Below are 14994 nucleotides of genomic sequence, written 5' to 3'. Positions count from 1 at the left end.
ATAGGACTCGGCTGGCTGCCTCTGTTTGTCCATTCGTTTGAGGGTGGCAGGTAGTTGAAAACAGCAGTTTGGTCCCGAGTTGACTCCACAAATATCTCCAAAAGTGACTAAGAAATTTTGCATCTCGATAGGAAACGATGGTTTGCGAAATTCTGTGCAGGCGAACAATATCCCTAAAGAAGAGATTTGAAATATGAACAGCATCATCAGTCTTTGTACAAGCTATAAAATGGGACATTTTAGAAAAATGATCAACTACAACAAAAATAGAATCCTTCCCCGTTTTCGTCTTAGCTAATCCAAGGACAAAATCCATGGATATATCCGTCCAAGGTGCGTCGGGCACGGGCAGGGGAGTATACAAACCATGCGACTGAGCCTTTGATTTGGCCTTTTTACACGTCAAACACCTCTCACATATTTGCTCCACGTCTCGCTTCATCCTAGGCCAATAGAAATGTTCGTTAAGTGTTGCTGAGGTTTTGTGAACACCAAAGTGTCCCATGAGGCCTCCACTATGCGCTTCATGGGCAAGTAGTTCTCGGACAGAGCCTTGTGAAGCACATAACTTGCCTTCTTTGAATAAATACCAGTCATACATGTAATAACTCTCAAAAGCGGAATTCATACAAGTAGAATAGATATCGCAAAAATCAACATCAGTAGCATACGAATCCTTTAAAAAGCGAAAACCAAGCAATTTTGATTTAAGTGAAGACAATAATATATACCTCCTCGACAGGGCATCGGCTACCACATTATCCTTACCTTTCTTATACTTAATTACATAGGGAAACGACTCAAGATACTCGACCCATTTAGCATGTCGCTTATTCAACTTATGTTGGCCTTTGATATGCTTTAATGCTTTGTGATCGGAATGAATCACAAATTCTTTTGGCCACAAATAGTGTTGCCACGTCTCAAGAGCCCGAACTAGTGCGTACATCTCCTTATCATAGACCGGATAGTTGAGTGAGGCTCTGTTAAGCTTCTCACTAAAATAGGAAATAGGTCATCCATCTTTGGTTAAAACAACACCTATTCCAACACCTGATGCATCACACTTGAGTTCAAAGGTTTTTGAAAAATCAGGCAAAGCAAGTAAAGGTGCGTTAGGAAGACAATTTTTAATCTCAATAAAAGATCTCTCTTGCTCATCTCCCCAATGAAATGCAGAGTTATTTTTTATCACACTTGTTAATGGCGTGGCCAAAGTGTTGAAATTGGGCACAAAACACCGATAAAAACTTGCCAACCCATGGAAGCTTCGAACTTGGCTAATGGTTGTAGGTCTCGGCCACTATTGAATAGCTTTTATTTTCTCTTGGTCAACTTCCAATCCTTGCGAGCTAACCACAAAATCAAGGAAAATAACTTTGTGACATCCCAAAATTGACCCTAGTCGGGAAGTGGTTTCGGGACCGCTAAACCGAGTCACCGACATGTTCGAACGTAATATTTATTGTCTAGAATATGTGAAAATGCATGTGTGAATTTTGAATTCTTTGATTTAGTTAATTTGATTGTGAATTGAAAGAAAAAGGACTCATGTGAAAGGATTTAAAAATATGTAGCTAATTTTAAGAGGTTAATAAAGGAATGAAGTAAAATAAATGGAGTTGCATGTCAAATACTCCATTTATTTTGGATGAGTGGCCGGCCATGTCTAGATTATGGGCAAGGGGACATGTTTCCAACATGTTTAGTTAGTGCATTATGTAGAAAGAATTAAGAAATGAAAAAAAAAGAAAAAATGAGCATGGATGCCCCCCATGGTGCCGTAGCTAGAGAGAAAGAAAGAAAAAAAAGTTGTTATTCATCCTTTCTTTGAGCAAAGACTAGGAAGAAAATACAAAGAGAAAAGAAAAGCTTCACCCTTTGGTTCTTCTTGGCCGGTTTGAAAAGAGAAAAGTTGAAGACATTCGGCCATATTTGCATCTAAGTTAAGGTAAGTTTGATGTTGTGCCATGAGATTCAAGCATGTTTTAGTAGTTAGCTTGAGTTCTAAACTAGCCCATGGTTCAAATCTTCACTATATCATGGAGATAAGGTTCGCTAAGGTGGATTTGTGGATGTTATTTGCATGCTAAAAGTAAAGCTTGTAATGATGCATGGTATGGTGTTGTATGGCATTCGCCATGGTAGGAAATAAAAGGAAACTATGTTCGTTGTTCATGTCATTTGAATGAGAAGTGCTAGTAAGGTGAAGTACAAATGTTAGTGTTGATTTACTAGTGTATATGTGCATATTAGCCTAGTTGTGAACTTGAAACAAATTGGTGTTTAGTCGATACAAGCGACCTTACTTGTAGAATGTATCAAGTGTGGAAATCGGCCTTAACATGGATGTGTATGTTCGCCACATGAACGAATACATATGTTGATGTGTATATTCGGCCTTAGGTAGCCTATTGATGGCCTTAGCTTTCCTTGATGCTTGAATGAATTGTATTGAATTGCTTGATGTAATATAAAATGTGCATGACCATTGTGTATTCAAGCTAAAGGGTGGCCATATGACCATTTAAACTCCTTGTCATATTCGCCATAAGCTAGCATAATGAGGTTTTAATAAGTTAAATTTGTGTGAATTAGCTCAAGAACTCAAAGGATCAAAGTTGGACAAGGGAAAGACAAAATAATTGAATAGCCGTTGAAAACGATGCGACAACATCCGAGGTAAGTCATTAAGCACATATGTTTGATATTGCTTAAATGATTGTAAAATCTATGCAATTGTGTTTAATGGGATGCTATATATATATAAATGAAATTGTATGTGTATGGAGTGATGACAATTGTTGAATGTAAAAGAAATAGTGAAATGTGTAGAAAGTTTGCTTTCGGCACTAAGTGTCGGGCAATACGTGTATACGGTGACAGATTGGCACTAAGTGTGCGTCTTGGAAATATATGGCACTAAGTGTGCGTGCTGGAAATATATGGCACTGAGTGTGCATGCTGGAAATATATGGCACTAAGTGTGCATGCTGGAAATATACGGCACTGGGTGTGCGAGCTCGAAGGCTATGGCACTATGTGTGCGGGCTTAAATCGCATTGCACTAAGTGTGCGAAATCGAGTATTAAGCACTGTGTGTGCGTACTCTATATATATGGAGGGTGTGTCTCCATCGAGTTGAGTATGGACAGCGGATCGGGTAAGTACCTTGAGCTCATGACGATTAGGAAATACGTTCATGCTCGGGGTTGTGCTTGGTAAGCTTTAAATCTATGTGATGATTGAAATTGTATGGTTGTGGTGGAAATGAGTTAGTGTGTGAAAATGCCTTAAATATCTTGTTGTGTGGAATATGAAATGTGGATGTATGACTTGGTATGAGATTGAACCGAAGGTCCGAGGAATTATGGTATAGTTTTGATGTGGATGAGTACCCACCTCGTTTATTGTTTCATGTTGTGGTAACTTTATTAATGGATGGTTGTTGAATGCTTATGACTTCTCGAGTTATAAACTCACTCGGTGTTTTCTTGTCACCCATTTTAGGTCTCTTGGACTCGTATTGTTTATGTGCTCGGAACCGTCGTTGAAGTCATCACACCGGCTGGAAATCTTTTGGTATTGTCTTCGTAGTTGAACTAGGAGAACATTTGGCATGTATAGGCTATTTTGTTTTGTTGAATTGTGGGTTGTAAACTTTAAGCCATGTGAAAATGGCCTATGTGGTCGTTGAGTGGGATGCTAGAACCTATAGCCACGAGTCTTAGAAACTTTAATTTTGATAAGGTGGCCATGATTTGTGTCATGTATAATGGATGATTAGTAAGGCCAAGGAAAGATTCATGAAATTGGCATAGTCTACTGCAGTAACTGTTGCAGACAGCAGCAGTGATATGAGATTGAAAAATCACTAAAAATAGTATAAGTATAATTAAATAGTGAATAAATTATGAAATTTAACCTTGATGAACCTATTTTCATATGGACGAAACGAAACGACCGTATGAGCAGTATACTGAGAGATATTAAAGTTCTCGTGAGACAGGGCCAGAACGGTTTCTGGATCCCCTGTCTCGACTTTGAAAATTTACCATAAATTATCCAGAAGAAATTAGAAGTCGTGCCTTATATGTGAAGATTCCCCTTTGAGTCTAGTTTCATTAGAAACAAACTGCATGAGAATTGAGGCTCTGTACGAGAAGATATCCAGGTCGTAATGCGCAAAGGTCAGTGTAGTCGACCCCTGTAACATGGGCGACTTTAACTAATAAACTGTACCAATTGGCCCGACCAAAAATTATAGAAATAAATCCATGGATAGATATATGAGTCTAAATTCAGGGAAAATTTACGGAATCAGTTTCTGAGTTTTGAAACTCGAGATATGATTTTTAAGGCGACAGTGATGCAGTTAGCTAGCCTGCCTGGAACAACAATCAAATATATCAAAGAGAGTAATAAGGGAAGTAAGACCGGTAACACCACGTGGTCAAATCCGGTGACGGTCACGGGTTTGGGGTGTTACAAACTTTATCAGAACAGAAAGTACATTTCTTAAGATTAGCAAATAGAGTTTCCTTACATAAAGTTTCAAGGACAGACTTGAGATGTAACACATGGTCTTCCAAAGTCTTGCTATAGATGAGAATATCATCAAAATAAACAATGCAGAACTTACTAATGAAAGGTATCAATACATGGTTCATTAGTCTCATAAAAATGCTAGGAGCATTGGTTAAGCCAAACGGCATGACCAACCACTCATACAAATCGTGTTTCGTTTTGAAGGCAGTTTTCCACTCGTTGCCTTCTCACATACGAAACTGGTGGTATCCGCTTTTAAGTTGATTTTCGAGAACAGTTTGGCTCCACTTAGTTCATCTAACATATCGTCTAGCTGAGGGATCGGATGTCAGTATTTGATGGTGATTTTATTTACGGCACGACAATCAACACACATTCGCCATGTACCATCTTTTTTTGGCACCAATAGAACTAGAACGGCACAGGGGCTAAGGCTTTCTCGAATATAGTCCTTTTTCATCAATTCATTTACTTACCTTTGTAACTCTTTGGTTTCTTCAAGATTCGTTCTATAGGCAGGACGATTTGGGATAACAGCTCCGGGCACGAAATTGATTTGGTGCTCGATCCCGCGAAGGGGTGGTAACCCACTCGAATTCTCTTCCGGGAAAACTTCTTGGAAATCCTGCAAAAGGTTCAAAATAGTAGAAGGCAAATCCTTGAAAAATTCATTAGCGTTAAGAAAATTTTCCTTGTACAGGTGTACAAGAACGGTTTGTCTTGATAAAAACGCTTTCTGGACTTTTTTTGCAATCAAACTTTTTTTCCATTTTCTTTTTCTTGTTCTTCTTTTTCTTTTCTCATTTTCTTTTCTCTCTCTTTTGCTATTTTTGTGTTCTTTTTCTCATTTCTCATTTCTTTTTCATTTTCTTTTCTTTCTTTTTCAAATTCAATCTTTTCTTTCAATTGATTTACAGAAGATTTCATTCTCATTTGATCCTCAAAAACTTGCTTTGGTATCAACGGAGCCAAAGTGATATTCTTTCCTTGATGCTTAAATGTATACAGTTGGTATACCCGTCATGGGTAACCCTTTGATCATATTGCCATGACCTTCCAGGCAACAAGTGTCCCGCGTGCATGGGAACTACGTCACAAATTATTTTCTCCTCGTATTGTCCAATTGAAAAAGTAACTAGCACTTGTTTGGTTACCTTGATTTCACCACCGTCATTGAGCCATTGAAGTTTGTAGGGCCTCAGATGCTTGGTGGTTGTTAAGCCTAATCTTTCTACTATAAGGGTACTTGCCACATTGGTACAGCTACCACTATCGATAATCAAGTGATGCCGTCGTTGAGAGCACTAAAAATATCCTATTCCCTATAAAATAATGAAAAAGAACAGTAAAGGGGAAGTAGGGTCGAATCCTTAGGGATCGGATTATACGAATGCTTGTTTCTCAAAATCTCAGGCGAAATCGTGCCCAAGAAAACTCAAGTGATGAAAAAAAATAAAAAAAACGAAATTAAAGATTTGATTTGGAAAAAATAAAAATAGAATCTAAAGTTGACTGAAGTTGTGATTACGAAAATAATAAAAATAATAAAGAGAGTTGAAGGAAAAGAAATTCTTATTGGTAGATTCCAGCCTCCAGTTGTCTCATTCCGCCTTGGGTTTAATCCTCGACTTTTAAATGACCCTTCTCAACTCAAGTAAGCCAGTTATAGTGGAAGAGGACGCCTACGACCACCAGCTCCAAAGATTAGACTTATGATTTTTAGGGAACCTGACTCTGACCAGTAATCTATGCTAGATCAACGCTTCTCAATGGCGAATCCCACGCTATTTCGTCTCTTTGGCTCGCCAACCTCTGACGCAATAAGTTAACGAATCGACTATGCAATCCTTCCAAAACATACAAAGCGACCACCTTTGCATATGCTGAAAAGCTTACTTCTTAAGGGCCATGGACGGAAGCGTCAGCCCGTAGTGCGGAGAAACGATGAATACTTGGCGAGAAGGCTAAGTATGGATTTTAGGCCTCAAGAACCCTTTTTCGGAATATTGACAACTTTCGGCTAGATAGGTTTTAGTGGCTCATGATAATGGTGGAAAAAGAAAAAAAATAGAAAAATAGAAAAGGGAATTTTATTGAAAAAAAATATGAAGAAACAAAAGCCTAGACTTTTAGGGGGAGAGTGTTTACAGAAAAAGATGAACACCAAATAGAGTCACTTCACCCCTATTTATAGTGCTAGGGAGATAGTCTAATTTAACTTAAATTCTAAAAAGATAAATACATTTAATTAAAGATAAATAAAGATAATTAAAATAAAATCCTAAAATTAAATAATCTTAATAATTATCTTAATATTAATTATCCTAATATAAGTAAAATAGAGTCTTATAAAACAAAATCTCTTCTTTTTGCATTTTTAGTCCTTGTGTCTTCCACGCTCGCACTTTTGGCACAATCTTTTTCCTGTGTTGCATATTAGCCCATTGTGTCTCCAAATTCGCACTTTTGTCCCTTAATTTTGCTTTTGCCTCCAAATCAGTCCCCAATCGATAAAAAGACATAAATAGCTCAAATTAGTAGGATCAAGCTCAGAATAAACACATGATTAATACATAAAAATACGTTATTCTAGAGCATTATCATCAAGCTACAAACCTTTCCTTGTACTTGACACTGGGAATGGAATATGTTCTCCCGTTGTTGCTCATTTTCAAGACTTTGAATACTTAGGCTTCTTTTGACAACAAGAAGCTTTCTTGCACACACGGGCATCGAGTCCTCCTTTTCATGATAGGTTATTTTGGCATCGTTCCCATTCATGCCTCATTCCATGTCTTTGATAAAAGTTTAGATCCTCACCGCAAAGGCTCACTAATCACTCGGAAAGAAAATTTAATAATTTTCACTTGCACTCGTGTTTGCACTCGTTTAATTGGATTTTTTCACACTTCAATGCATTTACATACTCTTAGCCTTTTACCACTTGACTCCCACTCGTGATTTCGTATTTCGTTTCTTTAGACTTGCGGCTTTGGGGTCGGTTTCAAAGTGGTTTCAAGAGATATATTGTAAGCAGTGTAAGGTAGGCTGAAACAAAGAAAGTTTCGGTTTAAGTGTGGCATTGGGGGGGTATTGAGAGTAGAACAAACACTTGATGATCGAAATTATAAAGAATAATAAAGAACTTTCAATACATCATTTGTTTTATTAATTTCGTATATATATGTTTTTTTTCACTTCACTAATACTTGCTTATTACAATAGGAGAACTTGAAAATTTTTTTCGAATTTTTTTTACGAACCTATTTCGAGATTGCCACGAACGCCGAAACTCAATGTTTTATAAGCTCTGATACCAAATGATGTGATTCAGATCGATTGATTGAGTCGAGTCCACAAATGATTGCCCGATCATCTTTGAGAAGTGTCGTTCACAAGATTAGCGAATTGTTTGAATTGGCTTAATAGGTTTAATGTTAATAAGATGAGATTTCAAAACTGGCTAAGTTTTAGATAGTAGATTCAGCTAGAAAGAAATAAGGATAGGAAGGATTTGGATAGGCTCAATTTAGGATAACAAGTGAAGTAAAGATAGTTGGTTGGAATGGTGAACGAACTTAAACTTCAAGAAAGATTCGATACTATATTAAACTTCAAGAAAGATTCAAACTATATCGAGTATCACCCCAAATCTTATATTGTTTAAGGTGGTCGGATGGAACACAAAATGATAGGGGAACGCCACACCAAAGTTAGGTGATAAGTTCAGAAAAAAAGTTCGATTGACGCCACTAGCTCACTATATAAGTCTCTCGAAACTCGTACGAAATTTGAGAGGGATTAAACCTCACAGAAACAAAGTTTCATTAATAATTTGGCCAAAAGTCCTTTACAATAGATTTGAACAAACTATTTATAGCCTTTAAAAGGATAGCCAAATAGTCAAATGTCCAAGCTTAAGAACTAAGTAAATCGGCTATGAATATGCTAGAATATTCTAGAAAATGTTCATAAATAAAATAGGTCCATGTTCGGTTGATTGGAGCTTCAAAGGGCAGCTTCATGAACCCAGGTAATGGCTTGAAGAAGATGAATGCATGGGAGTTTAATGGGTGATCCAAATTCGGCTATGGCATGTATGTGACATCCAATAGATGCTTCTTGGTTGAATAGTCACCTAGAGAAGCCAAATAAATAGCAAACAATTCTTGTAATAAGAACTAGATGCGTTCTCTCATTCATTGTAACTTGTTGTCCATGCATCTTCTTTTAACTTCATTCATGAATTAAACTTAGGCCATTAATTAGATAACTACTCCTTGGCCGAATAGGTACTTAGGGAAGCCAACCATCAGTTAGAAATGCATGTAGCAAACCATTCATGAACCCTCCTTGGCCTTGAACCTAGTCGTGCATGAATCTTCCCATTTATTGAATAAAACCATGCATGCACCTAGCCTTAAATGCTCTCCTATATTCAGCTGAACCTACAAGGGAAATGAACACAATTAATTCTTCATAGATTCGGCTGAACTTAGAGAAATAACATCAAGGCAAATTAATTATCACAAATTAACAAAATTAAATATTATCTAGCTGACATAATAATTTCTGATAGCTCAAAATTATATGAAAATACTTAATGAGCTGAAATGAGCTAGGAAATTTGGATTTGAGCTGTAGCAAATAATTATAATTAAAACAAACACTTAATTTATTTAAATGGTAAAGAAAACAAGCTGGAAATAAATTCTATCAAGCTCAAATGAGCTAAATTAAGCTAAAGTAAGCTGATTTGAGCTTCGGCGAAGCTTGGAGAGCTAAAGTTGAGCTGAGATCAGCTTGCACTAAGGTGCAAAGAGCTTGTAATAAACTGGCCCAATCTATTCCTTTATCTTGGAGCTTATTGTCATTCTAAAGCTGAACGATCAAAGTTGAAACAGCTTCTTGAAGGCGCTTAGCCCGAGCTCAAGTGATAGGTCCTTTGGGTAACTCGATGGGATCAAGCTTAGAGCTTGTTGAGCCTTAGGGTGTGGTCACGTCATTTTGATATTGCTGGTGAGGTGCCTTATATGGCATATTGGTTGAATGATATTGGATTATTGATATTGCTGTTGAGGTGCCTTATATGGCATATTGGTTGAATGATATTGGACTATTGAATTGGCCATTTCATATAGGTTTTGGTCATGTTTTGATGCTTTTGTCTTGTGCTCAAAATGCTTTTAGGTGGTTGCATGAGTTGGTGTTTGAAATGGCTTGATTTTGGCCAATTTAATGTCAACACGACCTGAGACATGGACGTGTGACTCAACCGTGTGTGACCACGGGTAGGTGACATGAATGTGTGTCCCCTGTAGGTTTTAATGCATGCAAGTCAGGCTATTACATGGCCTATCACATAGGCGTGTCTGGATATTTCGAGTGTTACACGGCCTAACACATGGGTGCATGACTTGGCCGTGTGACCTAACTCAAAAAGTTACATTGGTAAAGACACATGCTGGGACACAATCGTGTGTCCCTATTTCAATTGTTACATGGCCTGAGACACAGACGTGTGTCTCATTCGTGTGAGGCATACAGCCTGGCCACATGGTCGTGTGATCCCTTTAGTCTAATTTTTCTAAATTTTTCATGAACTTTCCAATTGTTTTCAATTTGGTCCCGAATTAATTCTAATGTATTTTTAGGGACTCTAGGGCTTGATCTAGGGATGAATTGTATGTGAATGAATGAATTATATCATGTTGATGTCTATGTATGAATTGCATGTTTAATGTTCAGTTTGTTTAGTAATGCTCCGTAACCCTATTCTAGTGACGGATGCGGTTAGAGGTGTTATATTTAGTGGTATCAAAGCCAGGTTTAGTCAGTTCTCAGGCTGAACATAGCATGTACAAGTATAGAAATACATGCCATTATATAACCTATGATAGTGTGATAACTCCTAACTCAAAATTGACTTATGTTTTCATATAGATAAAATGTTATCCAACCAAGCTGATTCTGATGAAGTAGAAAGTAATGTTTAAGCCTCCGTTCATGGAGTAGCTTCTAGTAGAAGTAGACCTGTATCTAAGGGATGAGAATAAGAGGTTAAGGAAGCCTTTTTCCAGATGATGATTGAATGGTTCTCCGATTTCGTGCGAACGAACCTTATGGCCCAACAACCTCCACCCCCACCTATACCCTAACCTATCCCCATAGTTCCTTAGGGTTTGGAACCAGTACGAGCGAGCAAGCCTCCAGTTGATAAAATATGAAAGTATGGGGCTGAAGAGTTTCGAGGTACGGTTGAGGATTATCCTGAAAGAGCTGAGTTCTGGTTAGAAAATACAGTAAGTGTTTTCGACGAATTATCATGTACACCGACAGAATGCTTGAGATGTGCTGTATCATTGTTAAAATATTTGACTTATTAGTGGTGGAATACCTTAGTTGCAATTGTGTCGTGAGATCGGGTAAATTGAGAATTCTTTCAGACTGAATTCTAAAAGAAATATGTGAGCCAGAGATTTCTAGACAAGAAACGTAAAAAATTTCTTAAATTGAAACAAGGCCGAATAGCAGTGTCTGAATATAAAAGATAATTTGTTTGACTCAGTAAGTATGCCCGAGAATGTATACCGTTAGAGGTTGCTATGTACACACAGTTTGAAAACGAGTTAAATGAATACATTAAGCTGTTAGTCAGGATCCTTGAGTTGAAAGAATTTGCAATTCTGGTTGACAGAGCGCACAAGGCCAAGGAACTGAGTAAAGTAAAGAGAAAAGCCAATTCTGAGGCTCGTGATTCAGAAAAGAGATCGATGGGAAAGTCATACCAATCACCGTCGAAGCATTTGAAAGAATATCATGGTCATTCGTCAACTTCAGTGGGTTACTCTGGTAAAGACCAAGGAAAACAACATTCGAGCTCAAAACCTCAGGCTACGTCTATAGCAAGTGTGGGTAGTGTTAGAAACAACAAACCTGAATGCCAGCAATGTAATAGGCGACACTTCAGTGAATGCAAATTGAAAGACGGGTCATGTTTTAAATGTGGTTCATATGAACATTATCTTAGAGATTGCTTGGAAAGGTCCGACAAAGAAAATGCTTAGACTAATCGACTGAGTAATACTATTGCAAGGGGAGACCACCCCAGAACACTGGAAATACGGGAAATAGCCGTAGTGGGATGAAAGACTCTACTGTGAGGTCCAAGGCATGAGCACCAGCTAGAGCTTATGCAATCCATGCTTGAGAGGAAGCTTCAGCACCAGATGTTATCATTGGTACATTTTTTATCTTTGATACTGATGTTAATGCTTTGATTGACCTGGGGTCAACGCACTTATATATATGCACGACTTTAGTGTCAAATAAGAAAGTACCTTTTGAATCTACTGAGTGTGTAGTTAAAGTAACGAACCCTCTGGGTCAATATGTGTTAGTTGATAAAGTCCATAAAAACTACCCTTTAATGATTCAGGATTGCATCTTTGCAACTAATTGGATGTTACTACCCTTTGATGAGTTCGATGTGATTTGGGGCATGGATCGGTAAACTTATCATGATGCTTTTATGAATTGTAGACAAAACCATATTGTGTTGAAATGTCAGAATGGTGAAAATCTTTGAATTGAATCAGATAGATTGGATGGTGTATCTAATGTTATTTCGGCTATGTCGGTACAAAAATATGTTAGAAAAGGTTGTGAAGCATATCTTGCTTATATATTTGATTCTAGAGTTTTAAAATTGAAGTTAAAATCAGTTCTAGTTGTATGTGAGTATACGGAAGTATTTCCAGAGGAATTACCAGGGTTATTGCCGATTACATAAGTTGAGTTTGCTATTAAATTAATGCCGGGAACATCTCCGATATCGATAGCTCCGTATAGAACGACACCTACAAAATTGAAAGAGTTGAAAGTTCAGTTATAAGAGTTGACAAAAAGGGTTTTTTCTCGGCCCAGTTTTTCTCCTTGGGGTGCTCCTATGTTATTTGTTAAGAAAAAGGATAGATCCATGAGACTATGCATCAATTATCGATAGCTCAACAAAGTCACGATAAAGAATAAGTATTCATTGTCACGTATTGATGGCCTATTTGATCAGTTGAAGGGTGTAACAATATTCTCAAAGATTGTTCTTCATTCGGGTTATTATCAGTTACAGTTTAAAGACTCAGATATGCCGTGTAACACCCTATTTTTTAGTCAAGTTGAAATAGGGTTTCGGGACCACAATTCTAAAGTCAAAATAATTATTTTATTATTAATTTAATGTTTACAACATGTTAGTAGTGCTGTATTAAAATTTCGTTAAGAGATTTCGACGTGTGCACTCTTAATTCGAAAAGAAAGTACTAAATCGCATAAAGTGCAAAAGTGGAGTTCTAGTAGTTAAAGGTATTAAATGGCTATAGAAATTTAAATTATGAGTCCTTATGTTGTAATTAGACCATATAAATTGTTAGTTGACTTTTATGGCCATTAAAATGATATTATAAACGTTAATTAATAAGGTTAATGTTGTAATTTCATAATTAAAAGATATTAAAATATAGAAAACAAAAGAAAAGCATGCATGTTCATCTTCTTGCCAAAAATTGAAGAAGAAAAAGCCATGGGAGAAGTTTAAACATTCGACCAACATTTCCTAGTGCATGTAAGTGCATTTTTGCTCAGTTTTTAATGGTTTCTATGTTTTTGGAGTTGTTGTACCTTAATCTAGCTAGCCCAGAGACTAATTTGCAAAAATGTTAAAAGTATAGGGTTTCATTATTGTTGAATATGTATGAGTTTTGAATTTTAATGGTAGAATATGAATGGTTGTGGCCAGATAAACATTTGTTAAGTGATTTTGGTTGAAAATGTCAAATAGAGATTTATTTGTAAAATGTGAAAATTATATGGTGAAATGTGTGAAATAATGAAATGTGTGGGCTGCTATGAGCATAGATGAAATTCGACTAGCATGGGTGTGGACTCAATTGCATGAATTTGCATTTTATGAGCTAGGGACTAAGTTGTAAAGAAGTTAAATATTTAGGGGCAAAATAGTAATTTTACCATAATATGAATTTTGGGTTAAATTGAATAGAATGGTATTTAAATAAGTTTAATTTGATTATATATAGATCAAGAAGAACAACGTTCGGAATTAGATCGGGGGAAAAATAAAGTAGTGGATTGATTGCTTGATTTTCTCCGTATTAATTTGAGGTAAGTTCGTATGTTTAATAAGCATTAAATTATTTATGTTTGAATGTTTAAATTGTTAAAATTGAGATGATAGAACACTACGAAAATTCTTAACGAGTTATCGACAATGTATAAATCTCGGTTGAACCTTAAGAATAGATAGGATACAAATGACATATCATTAGGGGTTAATATGTTTTGGGTGCTGGTCCATATGTTCTATCAGTGGCTGAGTTTTTTGGCATGTGTTGCAGTTACTCGTCAACTTGTGTGAGCAACACCGTGTAGCTAGTCTTGACCGCCAGCTTGTGTGAGCAGACCTGGTGATAGCTCGGGAGTGAGTATATATATGAGATATGAGATTGAGATGGTTTCGACCATGTATTGGCACTTAGTGTGCAAGATTCCTGAGTATCCGATATTATTCCAATTGGTTCAACGGGTATATTGATGATATGAAAAAGTAAGAGACAAGTATGTTCATGAATTGTATAAGCATTGAATCTATAAGAATTGTGAGTTCATGTTTAACCTTTTGATTGAATATGTGTTAGGATTTTGGGATTCAAATTAAATTGCATTATGCCATGTTTAAATACTTAACTTATGATTAAATAGTAAGTTGTACTTATTAGCCATACGAGCTTACTAAGCTTAATAGCTTACTCTGTTTTCTTTTCCGTGTTTTATAGTGATTTCAAAGCTTGCTCGAATTGGAAGTTATCAGAGATCTCATCACACTATCCAACCATTGTTTTGGTACTTTTGAAATTGTGTACTTGGTTATATGGCATGTATAGGCATTATGGTTAATATGGCCTATATGTTTGTAATGTATGTAGCCAATTGATTTGGAGTATAAATGATGTATGTTTTGGTTATGAGTTTAGCCATGTTGCTTATTTTGGTAAACTTGGTTATGTAAATATGTGTAAATGGCCTTTGATATTTGGTTTATAGTTGCCATGTGAATGCTTTGTTGTGAATTAGTATTTTGAGTAGAAAATGATTGAATTTGATAATGTGGTATGCATGTTGATTTAGGCACAAAGTCTAATAGGTGAGTTTGATCATTTAGGTATACTTTGGAGGCATATTGGTATGTTTTTGAATGGCTAATTGTAATGTTTATGAGCATTGTGGTTGTTGTATTGATAGTACATGATATAGGCTTGAAATTGGTTGGTTATAAGTGTCTATTTAAGCATTTGTTGTATATTCATTGTTGAACCTAGGTTGACAACAATTTGGGTGAGAAATATGGCTTGAAACAAAGCCTATTTTTGTCCA

This window comes from Gossypium arboreum, chromosome 7 (assembly GCF_025698485.1).
Source record: "Gossypium arboreum isolate Shixiya-1 chromosome 7, ASM2569848v2, whole genome shotgun sequence".
NCBI classification, from domain to species: Eukaryota; Viridiplantae; Streptophyta; class Magnoliopsida; order Malvales; family Malvaceae; genus Gossypium; species Gossypium arboreum.
This window is presented reverse-complemented; position numbering follows the sequence as displayed.